The following is a 13,340-nucleotide window of genomic DNA, read 5'->3' as shown; positions in this document are numbered from 1 at the left end:
ATATATACACACACACACACACACACATATAACCGCTTCAGATTAAGCACATTTCCCCAGGGTTGAGATTTTGCAGAGCTGCAGGCTTAGTCATAGTTAATTTCATCAAACTAAGAGGTGCCTCCTAGAGTTTCTTTGACAGAACAAAGGATATCTTTTCATAGGTCAAAATGCTAAACCACACTTATTTTAACTGTATGGATGCAGGTTGGATCACAGACTCATTTTCAAAAAAGATTAGCTTCTATTTGGAGCTGCCTTAGTTTCCGAAACACCCGCGCTCTTCTCCGACGTGACGACCTCTTGTACAAAACTAAAGTAACGAGCCAATTTTGTAAAATGTAAGGAGTAGAAATGTTTGTGTTCAAATATAAGGAGTAAAACTAAAAAGTTGGCATAAAAGAAATAGTAAAGTAAAGTGGAAAACTCTACTTAAGTACAGAAACGAAGTATTTGGACTACGTTACTTGCCATCTCTGATCATGATAGCAATGCGCCAAGGTACCACTGGAGAGAAGACACTCTGATTGGTTGATTGCATGTTACGCCCTAAACACACCTCTGATTAATGAAGACACTAATTACAACCCTTTTGATCCAAGCGTCACGTCGCACGCTTAGAACGTTAAAACAGGGCCCTAAAGCAATCATAGGGGTGTCACAAGTGTCCTCCACTCCATCAAAAAATCTGAAAGAAGAGCCATTCAATTTGGGATGGTGATTGCAAAAAAGTTAATCTTACGTGTATGGAAAATGGATTCTGTGCCTTCTTATAATCTGTGGCTGTGAGAACTGTCAAATACTTTGCATCTTGAAAAACTGAGACTTTCTAAAGAAGACAAGTTTGACAAGACATGGGACCCGATACTGAATCACCTTAGAAATGTGAACCCATAGACGTTGGCTATTTTACAAGACCTCACTGTGAAAAGTAGTATGTGATTTGTAGATGTCAAATTCATTTAACTTCATTATCTTAAGATGTTTTTGTTTTATAGTATCCATCCTTACCATGACCGTGGAATATTGTAATCCAAGATGTGCTGTGTTCTTCGTGTTCAGTATATTTAGTATTCTTTGTCAGATTTTTATTTTCTATTTTCTTCTCCCTTTTTTCTTTCCTTATTCTTTTTCTTGAAAATCAATAAACATACTTTCAAAATAACAAATAATAGGGCCCTAAAGGTCTTCTAACAACTCACTTTTCTACTCCATATTACAATTCCTCTTGAGATTATTCAAGTCAAATGGAATTGGGTCAGATGCAAATTCATTCATTCTGACTATTCATCTGCATCACAAGATTTAGTCCCACTTCCCAGATTGTACTGTATACATTTAATTCCCTTAATTTTGACATAAAAAGCACCTCAATTACCCAGCAACCATAAGGAATATGTTAAAGACCCATCTAACGTCTTGTTCTACTTTCTTCAGTGTGGATCAAGTCCGGTCATCTCCACGGTCATTGTGATCTATTCAATTAAATTTTATAAATAGTATCGAATCATAACAAGAATTATCTCAAGTCAATTTACAGACCACACTCTATAATTTACAAAGACCCAACAGCTCCAGTCATCTGAATGCAATCAGGAAACCTCAGAGATATTTATAGAATTTGCTGATTGCTGCTGATTTGCTGATTGTTGAAGTAATTCATTAATCAAAGGGTTTGTTATAATGTATATACAATCCTAACTAAGAAAAACTAAAAAAAAAAAGTTAATCACCATAAAATACATATACACTCCAATGCCAGTCATTAAAATCATATCATTTGTAAGAAAGGGTCCTTGGTAAAATGTATTAATGGTACAAGAAATGGGTACAAGAAATTGCAAAGATCAAATGTGGGGGGAAAATGTGGCATACAAGTACAAATGAGATGGTAAGTGAGATAATGCAGCTTTGAGCATACATAGGTGCATTATTTGACATACACATTCCATTAGCAACACACAATATCATTATGAAACCACACTGAATAATTTAGAGATAGTTCTATATATTGTGGAAATAGGTTCATTCTCTTTATAACAAGAGTTACAAATGGAACAATACCCTCTCATGTCTGTATTCTATGATATGTGTGATTTGAGAAAGGAGATATATTTCTAAAACAGAAACAGGGAAACAGTCCAAATATATCTAATGAACATTGTTTTATCAATCTTTAATAAACCCAAACTATCCTTGGCCTGGAGTTGTTAGCCAACCAGTGAAGAATCCAGGACTCACTACATAGATCTTTGGACTTTGGACTTCATTGATCGCGTAACTTATGCACACTGTTTGCGTGGCACATGTGCTGCTCATTGTTTCTTTTATCTGGTTACAGCTGATGCGCACACACCGAGAGGATTGTGTGAATCTACTATTTTTTGGGACTGTTATTGCCACTCTTCATTCTAACCCCAACCGGTCGTCAGACCCCGTCTACCAAGAGCCTGGGCCTGGGTCTGGGTCTGTCCCAGGTTTCTTCCCAAAGGGGTTTTTCCTTGCCACTGTCGCACTGTTGCTTGCTCTGGAGAAAACTACTAACTGTTGCGTCCTTGGAAATTGTGGAGTATGATCTAGACCTGCTCTATCTGTAAAGTGTCTTGAGATAACTACTGTTATGAATTGATACTGAAAATTGAATTGAATTGAATTGTGAGTCCCAGGCAAGTTGCTGAGCGGTTGCTTTGGGATTGTTGTTGCTGTTGTTGAATGACCCAGTGGACAAGAACCAATAAAGGAAAACAAAAAAACTCTCAAAATGAAAGTGCCAACACACTCATACCTCAGCCATTAAGTTGTCTCCTTATATTGGTAGTTTAATTTAAAAGACACATAGACACTGTATGATCCATTTCTGTGTAAAACCGCAGGACAAACCTCGGGTAAAAACATTTAAAAAGAAGACTGTCCTATTTGTATTTACAGTGGTGCTCATAGTTTTACATGCTCATGTTTAAGTTGACTTAAAAGAGGAATAAAAAAGAAACATCTTTTGTAAATAGATCTTAATGCTTTAATTAAAAAAAAAAGGACACCAATTTTCTTTTTGAATGAACAATGTGTTGTGTAATTAAATAAATGTTCTTCCTTAAAATACAGGGGACATAAGTATACTACACATCACCCTATGTTAAAATACAGGGGGGAAATGTTAAATTCCCATAGAGGCAGGCACATTTTTATTATTAAAGGCCGGTTATTCCATCGATCAGGATACTATGCATCCTGATAAAGGGTATGTGATGATATATAGTCTTGCATCATGGTCATAGATGTATGACACTGCAAATTATGTACCAAGATAAAAAAATAAAATAGATTTAGATAGACAATTCATCTTGTTTTAATAGTGAATGTCATATTTTAAGTTTTCAACTTTACACTATAATCTTAAATCAAGCAGGCTTGTCAAGTTAAAGGATCTTGCTGCATGGACAGATACATTCACTGTTTAGAGTGCCTTTTCCCTCAGATTTAGTGTTTTTATCTTGCTTTTAGACACCACTTTGTTGCAGTGTAGGAGAGCAAAATATCTACACACTCATCCTTTCTGCCGGTACTGCTGCAAAAGCATTCCTTACAGCACAAAAGGCAATTTCCCCAAGGACCACAGTTATAAAAGAGATCTTTAAAATACACACAAACTGGATGCAGGATTAAAAAATGGCAGTGGCATGCAGTCAGTTGAATGTAAATTAGCCAATTTGGTGCATAGGCAAAAAAGGTTTTTCTAAATAAGTATAATGATCACCATCTTAGTTTGCATGCTAACAATAGCTTATTCACTCAATTTTATTTTATTTATGTAGCGCCAAATCACAACAACAGTAACCTCATTGCGCTTTTCATAAAAGAGCAGATGAAAGCTGCTAGATGAAATACCGGGGGTTCACCAAGGTCAATAGAATTCATGCTCCATGAATGTCATGGTAATCCATTAAATATTTTAGATATTTCAGTCTCGGACAAAGCCGCAAGCATGGCTATTAATTCAAAAAATTGTAAAAAAAACGTAATATAACAATAATCCTTTGCGTCGAAAGGAGACAGTTGAGGTGGTTTGGGTATCTGGTAAGGATGCCTCCTGGGAGCCTCCCTAGGGAGATGGTCCAGGCACGTCCAGCTGGGAGGAGGCCTCGGGAAGACCCAGGACTAGGTGGAGGGATTATATCTCCAACCTGGCCCGGGAACGCCTGATGAGGATGGATGGATGGATGGGAAAATGCAAGGCGTCCTAGTTTTACCAGAATAACTAAACCACCAACAAAGTCTTGACTAATTTAACTACAAAGTCTTGCTGTAGCGTACGGGGGAGACTTGATTATTAGCATTATTAGCAGATGCAGGTTGAAGACATGCTCTCGTCACTCTTTCCACATCCACTTTACAAGAATCTCTCACTGGAACACCCAGCATCCCTTTGGCCTGTAAATGTGAGAGCTCTATCATTTAAAGATACCGATTACACACTCTCACGCACACACACAACCTGGCCCACAACAGGGGCACTTTAAAGACCTTTCCTTCCCACTGTGAAGTGCAGTTGCGGTTGACATAACAAAAAGCTGAAAGAGACAATCTACACCATTTGTTTCATTCAACATCTCTCTTTTTTATATTTAATACTCTTCCCTTATCCAATTTCTATCTCTGTGTTTATCTAATACCGCTGCGATCAGAGCTGTTCACATATTTGGACTCCATGATTGCTTTAATGATTAAATCTAAAGCTAGGCTTATCAATCTGTGTTTGACTTGAACTTTATGCTTTCTAAAATTCACTTATGCACTGTCAGGTCTTACTGCACTCACCCAGCGTACTGCTTTTAAAATGTGATACTGTGTGGTTAGTCTACCAGCTGGGTAGGACTGTTTACACATGTAGGCAAAGTCACCTTTGGCTGATAAGATACAGTGAAAATGTGAGACATTTGTATTTTCGGTAACGGTTCATTAGGCAGTTATGGGGCCGGGTGCATGGGTCAGTTGCTAATTTAATATTTTTCTTGAATCAGCTCATTATGAAAAACCAACACACTCTGTTGGTTGCAAACACCTACACAGATTAGTTATCTATGCTATGCATCTGTTCTTATACTTTATCTGCTGGGAGACTTCAATCTTCCTGCATGGGATCCTTAATGTTCATCTTATCTTAATCTAGAGAGTCAGTCATATTTCGAAGTGCAGGTTTCAACACTTTCGGGGCCAATTTCCTTCAAACTTGGGACATTCTCTTCAGTTGAAGTGGAGGCAGTCGGGGGGTGATTGCCAGCTCAGCTAGTAAGACCATGTAGGCCTTTGCAGCCGCCCTGGTTTGACTCCAACCTGCGGCCCTTTGCTGCGTGTCATCCCCCATCTACCCCCCCACCCATCCTGTCTATCCACTGTCAAATAAAGAGTAAAGCCCCCAAAATAATCTTTAAAGGTCCCATGACATGGTGCTTTTTGGAATATTTTACATAGACCTTAGTGGTCCCCTAATACTGTATCTGAAGTCTCTTTTATATAGACCTTATTGGTCCCCTAATACTGTATCGGAAGTCTCTTTTATATAGACATTAGTGGTCCCCTCATGTATCTGAAGTCTCTTTTATATAGACCTTAGTGGTCCCCTAATACTGTATCTGAAGTCTCTTTATATAGACCTTAGTAGTCCTTAATACTGTATCTGAAGTCTCTTTTATATAGACCTTAGTGGTCCCCTAATACTGTATCGGAAGTCTCTTTTATATAGACATTAGTGGTCCCCTAATACTGTATCTGAAGTCTCTTTTATATAGACCTTAGTGGTCCCCTAATACTGTATCGGAAGTCTCTTTTATATAGACATTAGTGGTCCCCTAATGCTGTATCTGAAGTCTCTTTTATATAGACCTTAGTGGTCCCCTAATACTGTATCTGACGTCTTTTTTACATAGACCTTAGTAGTCCTTAATACTGTATCTGAAGTCTCTTTTATATAGACCTTAGTGGTCCGCTAATACTGTATCTGAAGTCTCTTTTATATAGACCTTAGTGGTCCTTAATAGTGTATCTGAAGTCTCTTTTATATAGACCTTAGTGGTCCGCTAATACTGTATCTGAAGTCTCTTTTATATAGAAATTGGTTGTCCCCTGATACTGTATATGAAGTCTCTCTTACATACAGTAGTACTTGGTGGTACCCTAATACCTTATATGAAGTCTTCATGGTCAACGTTGGCTAGAGTTAACGATGTCCACACCCTTGCTGTCTGCCTTGACACACTACATCCTGCGTTGGCACAGAACATTGAAATTGGACTCACATGATAATGAACTGCACATATGCACTGATAAAGCCCTAAAAATAGCACATTACATCATGCATCCTGCTTGACCTGGTCTGACAAAGCAAGCAATGCAAAGTCTGAGTAACTCTGACTCTCACCCCACTGCAACTTCCTAGACCCTGAGTGGATTTTCATGCACATGTAAGCCTGTGTTAGAGGAGTGTATGCAAACAATGAATGGAAGGACTTTAATTTACTCAGTTTGTTATCTGTAAGCTTTTCAATGAAGCAACTTGAGCAGGAATATTACACTTCAGTTTTTGGGATATTCATGGCAGTATGGCTGCTCCTGATAATAATGGATAATCTGGAAATTATTATTGTATCTCTGGCATGTCTTTATGTTTTCATGGCATTTCACCATTGAAGGAACTCTTAACTTTACTTTGTATGGTGTGGATTTGGTAAATACTTATGCATGATTGGAAGGTGGCTACTTTAATCTGACAAGACAACCATTTTTTTGCTGTCTTTCTCTCCAGTGTCTGTATTGCTTCCTGCTGGTTGTTACTCTTAGTTGAAGGCCCTGAAAACATATTTTCCCAACTTCTATCAGATACCTACTGTAAACAATGAAGGTAGTTAACAAATGTCCTCCTCAGGTCGAATTACAATGATTTTCAAAATCAAAACAGGTCAAAATCCCCCCAAAAAGGTTTGTTTTTTCAATTTTGTAGCATTTGAAACAAACTGTGATCCACTCAACATCCTCTGATCTTAACTGAGTCCAAATAATCCATCATTTCTGGGGGTTTTAACCACAAAAAATAGGTATTATTAAAAAGTGACAAACGTTTCAAAAAGGGTCAAAAACATAGGAGAAAATAAGAAGTTAATTTGCTATTTTGACCCGGAAGGACAACAAGTTCAGTCTCTGGGAAGACAACACAAGGGTTAAAGGAAGTTTTTTTTATTTTATTTAACCAAGGGTGGTCGTCTGCTGTACTTTTACTGGTCACCTTTCCATTTTGTAGTTGTATCAGGTCTGCTTAGTTGACTTTACTTTCTCCTATGTGCTGATTAACTAGGCCCATCTGACATGCTACCCAACGTTAACTAAAATTAGCTCGTTGTAGAAAGACTGCGGTTAAAATATTTGTAGTAACCAATTCATGTACATGTACAAATTGTACATGTACAAATTCAAAAATCTATCTTCTTTTTCATGTACACACCCAGCAAGTTGGAACAGAAGAACACACCAGAATAGGCCTGTTCAGTCAGCAGTATTTCATGGCTGCACTCTTACACTCCTACAATGCAAATCAATGTGGAAGTAATCCAAGTACTCAGAATAAATTACTCAGATTGACTAACGTAACAGAATTTGTTACAAATTACTGTTTTGGGCGTGTATTCTGTATTCTGTTGTCTAGGCTAGGGAACACACCCTCTGAACTGCATACAGAGGCTGTATCATTATTGCCAGTTATATTTCGTCAGTAATAGAGTCATGTTAATTAATGTGCTGTTTGAATAGCAGTGGGACGAAAATAAAAACATGAATGACACTGTTCCCCGGCCCTTAGTCCAGCAGTTCATTGGTTAACAAGAGATTGCTATGCATGTGGCTGGGAGCCCATTGATGTCTCTCCTCCATTATCCCTTCTCCCATTTTATCACTGTGCTGTTCCATCACACCTCTCTGGCTCTGTCTGTCAGTGGCAGCCAAACCACCTTATAGCCCACTTGGCAACAGCTGTGAGGCAATGAGGAGCAGAGTCGCCCTCCATTGCCAAGGTCTCATCATCAAGAACTCATCGGGAACCATGAGTGGATCTCAATGTGCTGAGGGAAGTAATGGTTCAGTGACTGACAGTGGTTTCCTCTGCCGTTTCCTGCAACTCCACAGATGGTAAAAGAAGCGACCTTTAGTATGCTTGTGACACGCTGCATTTTTAACCCTCTGGGGTCCAAAGGCACACATCACACATTTATCTGGTTAGGGTATTTGCATGCAACTGATCCCCGTACCTGTGTGATTGAGCGTTCCACACAGCAGCTCACTTTCCCTTCATTTTTCTATTAATTCTACAATTTAAAATTGATCTAAAATTTTATAGTGTAAAGTGTACATTGTAAACTGTACATTTGGCTTAAAACAGAAATTTGCAGGTACATGATTGAAGGCACATGATTTACTCAGGCTTCCAATTCAAATCATAAAGCACCTTTCTAAAAAGTGGACGGTCCAAATAAACAGTGTGGACAAGTCTGAGTTCATTTAGCATATGTTTCATATCAAAATGTTCAGAATAAACTCAGCTTACCGCTTAGAGACACCCACATTTTTTCCAGATTAATGTGTAAAGAGATAATTTGATTTCAAATCTCTTTCGAGTTTGCCAAAGTCTCAGGTTGTAAATGATTGAAGTAGTAAATCAATGTCTGAAATGCAATTTTGTAATTGCCGGTGCGTCTTTTGTCCTCAGAGGGTTAAAGAATTGTATGATGGTATTTGAAATGTTGAAATGAGCATTTGGCTACCAGGGATTCAGTTGACTGCTAAGTTGAAGCATATAGGCAGCAGATGGGCGGTTGTCCTCCATGGTAGGGCTGGCAGAAAGATTGACAGGGTATTATTGTGGCCATCAGAGCTGTTATTGCCATTCATAATCACACACCCATGATCACATTCAACCTAGGTGGCAGTCACTTTAAATTTAAAATGAATAACTTTTGGGTGGAAAATGCCCAAGAGGTGCAGAAAGTGAAATCTTGCATGTGTGTGTGTGTGGTTGGGCAGGGGTGAGATTTATGCTGAATGTCTGGGTAAAAGATGGGTTTAAAGTTCCAGTTCTTGGAACATGAGGGCTTGTGTGCCAGTGTTGCTGGTTCCCTGGATGTTACGGCTTCTGATTCTCTCTCTCTCTCTCTCTCTTTCTCTCTCTCTGGCAGGACACACAGTCCTGGCTTATCCCACCTGGCTTAACACACTGGCTGCTTCTTATCTTTGGCTTGCAGCACTGCAGGACACGGCCGCACATGCAACTACACCAATGCACACAGTCCACTAATAATGAGAGTATGTCGATAATGTGTGTGTGTGTGTGGCACGTGTGCCTCTGTTTACCCATTTGTGCTTTAACTCTGACAGGAAAATGTGCGCTTTTCTTTCTTATTTAAATTGTCAGCTGCATGGATACTGTCTACCAAGTAGCAGGGGAGAGACTTTTCTACTCTATCTACATTACCAGATACTTGCAAAAAATGTGTGTCATTTTAATTTTAACTTCATAAATTAGAAATGCAGGTTATACAACATGTCTCACTCTAGGCATATAATTATATATATTTATCTTAATTAAAATGTTTTTCTAATTTATTTCAGTATGCCCGTTATCCCCTAAAATAACACAGCTCAAGCCTGATATGCCATTCCAAGTTAGTAACCTCAGTGAGAAACTTAATGTTCACATGGCCCGGGGAGAAAGGTCAAAGTCAGTGCTGCAGTGGATTAAAGTTCAAATTCTCAATATTCTCTACGAAAGATAGTTTTGCATTTGCATTGCCGGACCTATCTCCTGATGCACTCCTAAATCACTTCAGCTGTTATGCTAATAAATGTATATTTTATCATGCGTGAATAACTTTTGCATATCTGCAACTAGTCTCTCCTGATTGAGATGCATCTCTGTGTAAATTCTCTCAGGAAGACCTCACTCTTAATCAATGCTCTCTACCTAACTTAAATCAGCTGGTGGAGGCGGTCGCCTTCCTGCTAAACCAATCAGAATCCTTACACAAATTGCAAGAGCCAATCACAGAGTCACAGCCCTGTAATTGTTTCTCCCTGTGCTATTCAGCTGTTGTTGCAGGCAAAGAGTGGGGTTATGATGGTTCTCTACCCCAATATAGATTTATTGAAATATTCGTATAACGATGGATTCGGGCATCTGGTGAGGATGCCTCCCTAGGGAGGTGTTCCAGGCACACCCAGCTGGGAGGAGGCCTCGGGGAAGACCCAGGAATAGGTGGAGGGATTATATCTCCAACCTGGCCTGGGAACGCCTCGGGATCCCCCATTAGGAGGTGGATGATGTGGCTTGGGAAAGGCAAGTTTGGGCTCCCCTGCTGGAGGTGCTGCCCCCGCGACCCGATACCGGATAAGCGGATGAAGATGGATGGATGGACGATGGAGTCTAATTGCCAAATACTTTGTACATTTTTTTTTAGCTGTGCAATAAATCGTATTTGCATGTCTTCAAACATGTCTCTCCTGATTGAAATGCATGCCACATACAATAATATGAAGTGTAGAGGTACTTAAATTCACAGGATACATAGTTGTGTATTTTGTCCTTAGCAAATCTCCCCCAGTTGGGCTCCTAATCCTCTTCCGTACCCTGTAAAATTAAAAAATGCTGTAAACATATTCTTTGTTAATCCGCATGTCCCCCACAGGATTCAAACTACCCTGCACACGGTGGGTTGCATGTAATCCAACGCTCTTGTGATTTAATATCAGCCTTGTTATTGACTGGTTACTCTATTGAAATACGGGTAATTACCATCACATTATTTGCTCGTGAGTAGAGATACATATCTGTTTCACTCTGTAAACTAAACGGACATTGTTGGAAATCCCATTTATGATAGTTGCATCCCAGCTTATCCGCTTTAATGAAGACAGATGGAAGGATTTCAGTGTGTGCACAAAGATACGGCGTGCCTCAGGGAAGCCTCTGTATATGGTATCTTTTGAACAAACCAAGATAAAAGCATTGGATTTATGGGAATGTATAGCCCACAGTAAACAAGATGAGAGCAGATAATCGTGAGTGATAAATTACAACATAACCCAAAGTCATAGATGTATCCGTTTTCAGGATTTGACTTATCATAATTTACAAATGCTATCTTGTGGTATATATGTGTATATTTCCTAGACCCCAAATATATAAACTAAAGTGTGCTCATTGAATAAATGGAGAATTATAATAGGCCCACAATGTTTAGGCGTAAGGTTTTATCTTTATCATCCATAGTTCTTAGTCATAAAGATGTTATATCTTTGTGCAGCTACAGTATATGTGCCGAGGTCTTCTCTTGAGACTCAAAGTAACTAACTAGAGGGAATTACTCTTCCATGAGCCTGAACAGTTCCTATAAAAGCAGTTCAGATCAGACAAACCTTTCTTGATCCTACATCTGCCTGGTGCTTTTACAGGGTGCCAGAGTACGTGGCTATGGTTTTGTTCTAGAAGAGAACAAAGAGAGGTGGGGAAAGGTCGCTGGAAAAGATTCCTTTTAAAGTAGGATTTAAAGGAATTGCAATGATGTCTGCATCACAGGATGATGGGACAGAGCTGAGCGTTGTTTCACTCCTGGGACATATACGTCAAAGACAAATCCTTGACGTCGCAACAAGGGCAACACTTTCATCCATCGCATATTTAAATGTCACTTCATCAAAGACCGGCACATCAACAAGGAATCTCACGTCTGCCTGTAAAACTTCCAAATGATAGTAGAGTTTGCTTCGGCACTTTTAACGTACTTCGTGTCCCAGAGCACAACCACGAGTCAACGAAAGTTTGACAAGTCTGGCTCAACTGTTGATGAGGCTCATTTCAAAGCTGTTAGAGTTAAAGATGTTTTTAACATTTCTTTCAACGTTTTTGTCCTTTTTCAACCATTTGTCCTTTTTTCTCAATGTTTGTCAATTTTTTGAGGTTTTCAACACTTCATAACACTAACTTATTAACTGGTTTTACAAGTATTTTGGGATTTATCGTCAATAAACCTCATTTGTAGGAAATTATACCTTATGTTTGAGTTAGAAAAGCAGAAATTAAGAATTATTTAGACTAAAATTAAAGGAATGGATGTTGATGATAATCACAGAATGGAATATGTCAACTTTTACTATTTCAAAACCACTTCAATTTGTTTTTCAAATGCTATAAAATAAAATATAAAAAATACCTATGGAAGAGGATTAGGGCCACTGGTAAAACATATATATGAGTTCTGACTTTATTCTCAGAATACCCTCAACCTCACACCTCAGCCTTGTCCTCTGTGTACCCCGACACCTCCTTCATTGAAAAAGTCACACAGTAGGCGATGAAACTGCTAAAACTGAGATTGTTCCTTCTCTTTAAAATCTCAAATAGAATACCAAATAGAAAGTATTGACCTGTTGAAAGCCTCCTTGGAAGGGTACCATGTCATTGGTCCTACTGCCCGATGAACTCTGCATACTGATCGCTATTGCGTATCAGTTCTACGTCTCCACGGGCCTACCGTAACACGACATGACGTGACTTATATGTTATGGTGCTTCAATACACAGGCATAACCTGTGCTCTCTGAAAAAAGTGATAAGCCAAACCAAAATTGCAAAACCTGATCAAAGCAAGCCACTTGCTGCTTAAACATGGAAAACACAGGAGAGCTGCTCCTCGTCTGGGTTGGCCTGCAAAGCCACATTATCCCTCGCGTCTTTTCCATGTCTTCTCCATTAACTGTTCTTGTTCCCACACCTGTTGAACAACTGTTCTTCAGCTTTCTGATTCCACCCTAGGAAGATCAAAGGTTGGGTTTATTGGTTCTCTTTCATCACTCCCTTTTTGCTTTCGTACATTCTTTCCTGTATGTGTGTGTTCTTTTCAATCCTCTCTAATACACTCGTTCCTGTCTCTCTGGGTGTTCATTTTGTGGTTTTGCCCTTGTCTATTTGTGTCAAGGTGGAAAAATGTAGCACGGATATCTTTGTATGTCTGTGTCACATTTCACTTGACCGAAAGCGAATAAGGCTGGATGAATCTTGCCAGCACTGAGCAACCACTTCAGAAACCTTGATCTCCTTTCAGAACAACACATGCCTAATTTCCAGGAATCTCCCTCTGATCATTTCTTTCAATCAGCCAGCTGACTTGCAAATTGTCTTGTGTTGAACCCTTTTGTAACATTTTCCTCCGATTCTCTGGAGCTGCAGACCAACGGACGCTGATTGAGCTGTGTTTTGAATAGTCGGTAAAACTTCAAAGTAAATTGCGTTCCACCAATGTTAAGACT

At 39.1% G+C, this 13,340-nt stretch overlaps 1 protein-coding gene across 1 annotated transcript in view; it reads right to left on the bottom strand.

Annotated features, from left to right (window-relative positions):
- The window catches only part of LOC117937409 (urotensin-2 receptor), a 51,490-nt gene that overhangs the window by 211 nt on the left and 37,939 nt on the right, over positions 1 to 13,340 (bottom strand). The gene's annotated exons all lie outside the window — the stretch shown is intronic.

Source organism: Etheostoma cragini, chromosome 21 (genome assembly GCF_013103735.1).
Source record: "Etheostoma cragini isolate CJK2018 chromosome 21, CSU_Ecrag_1.0, whole genome shotgun sequence".
NCBI lineage: Eukaryota > Metazoa > Chordata > Actinopteri > Perciformes > Percidae > Etheostoma > Etheostoma cragini.
This window is presented reverse-complemented; position numbering and strand designations above follow the sequence as displayed.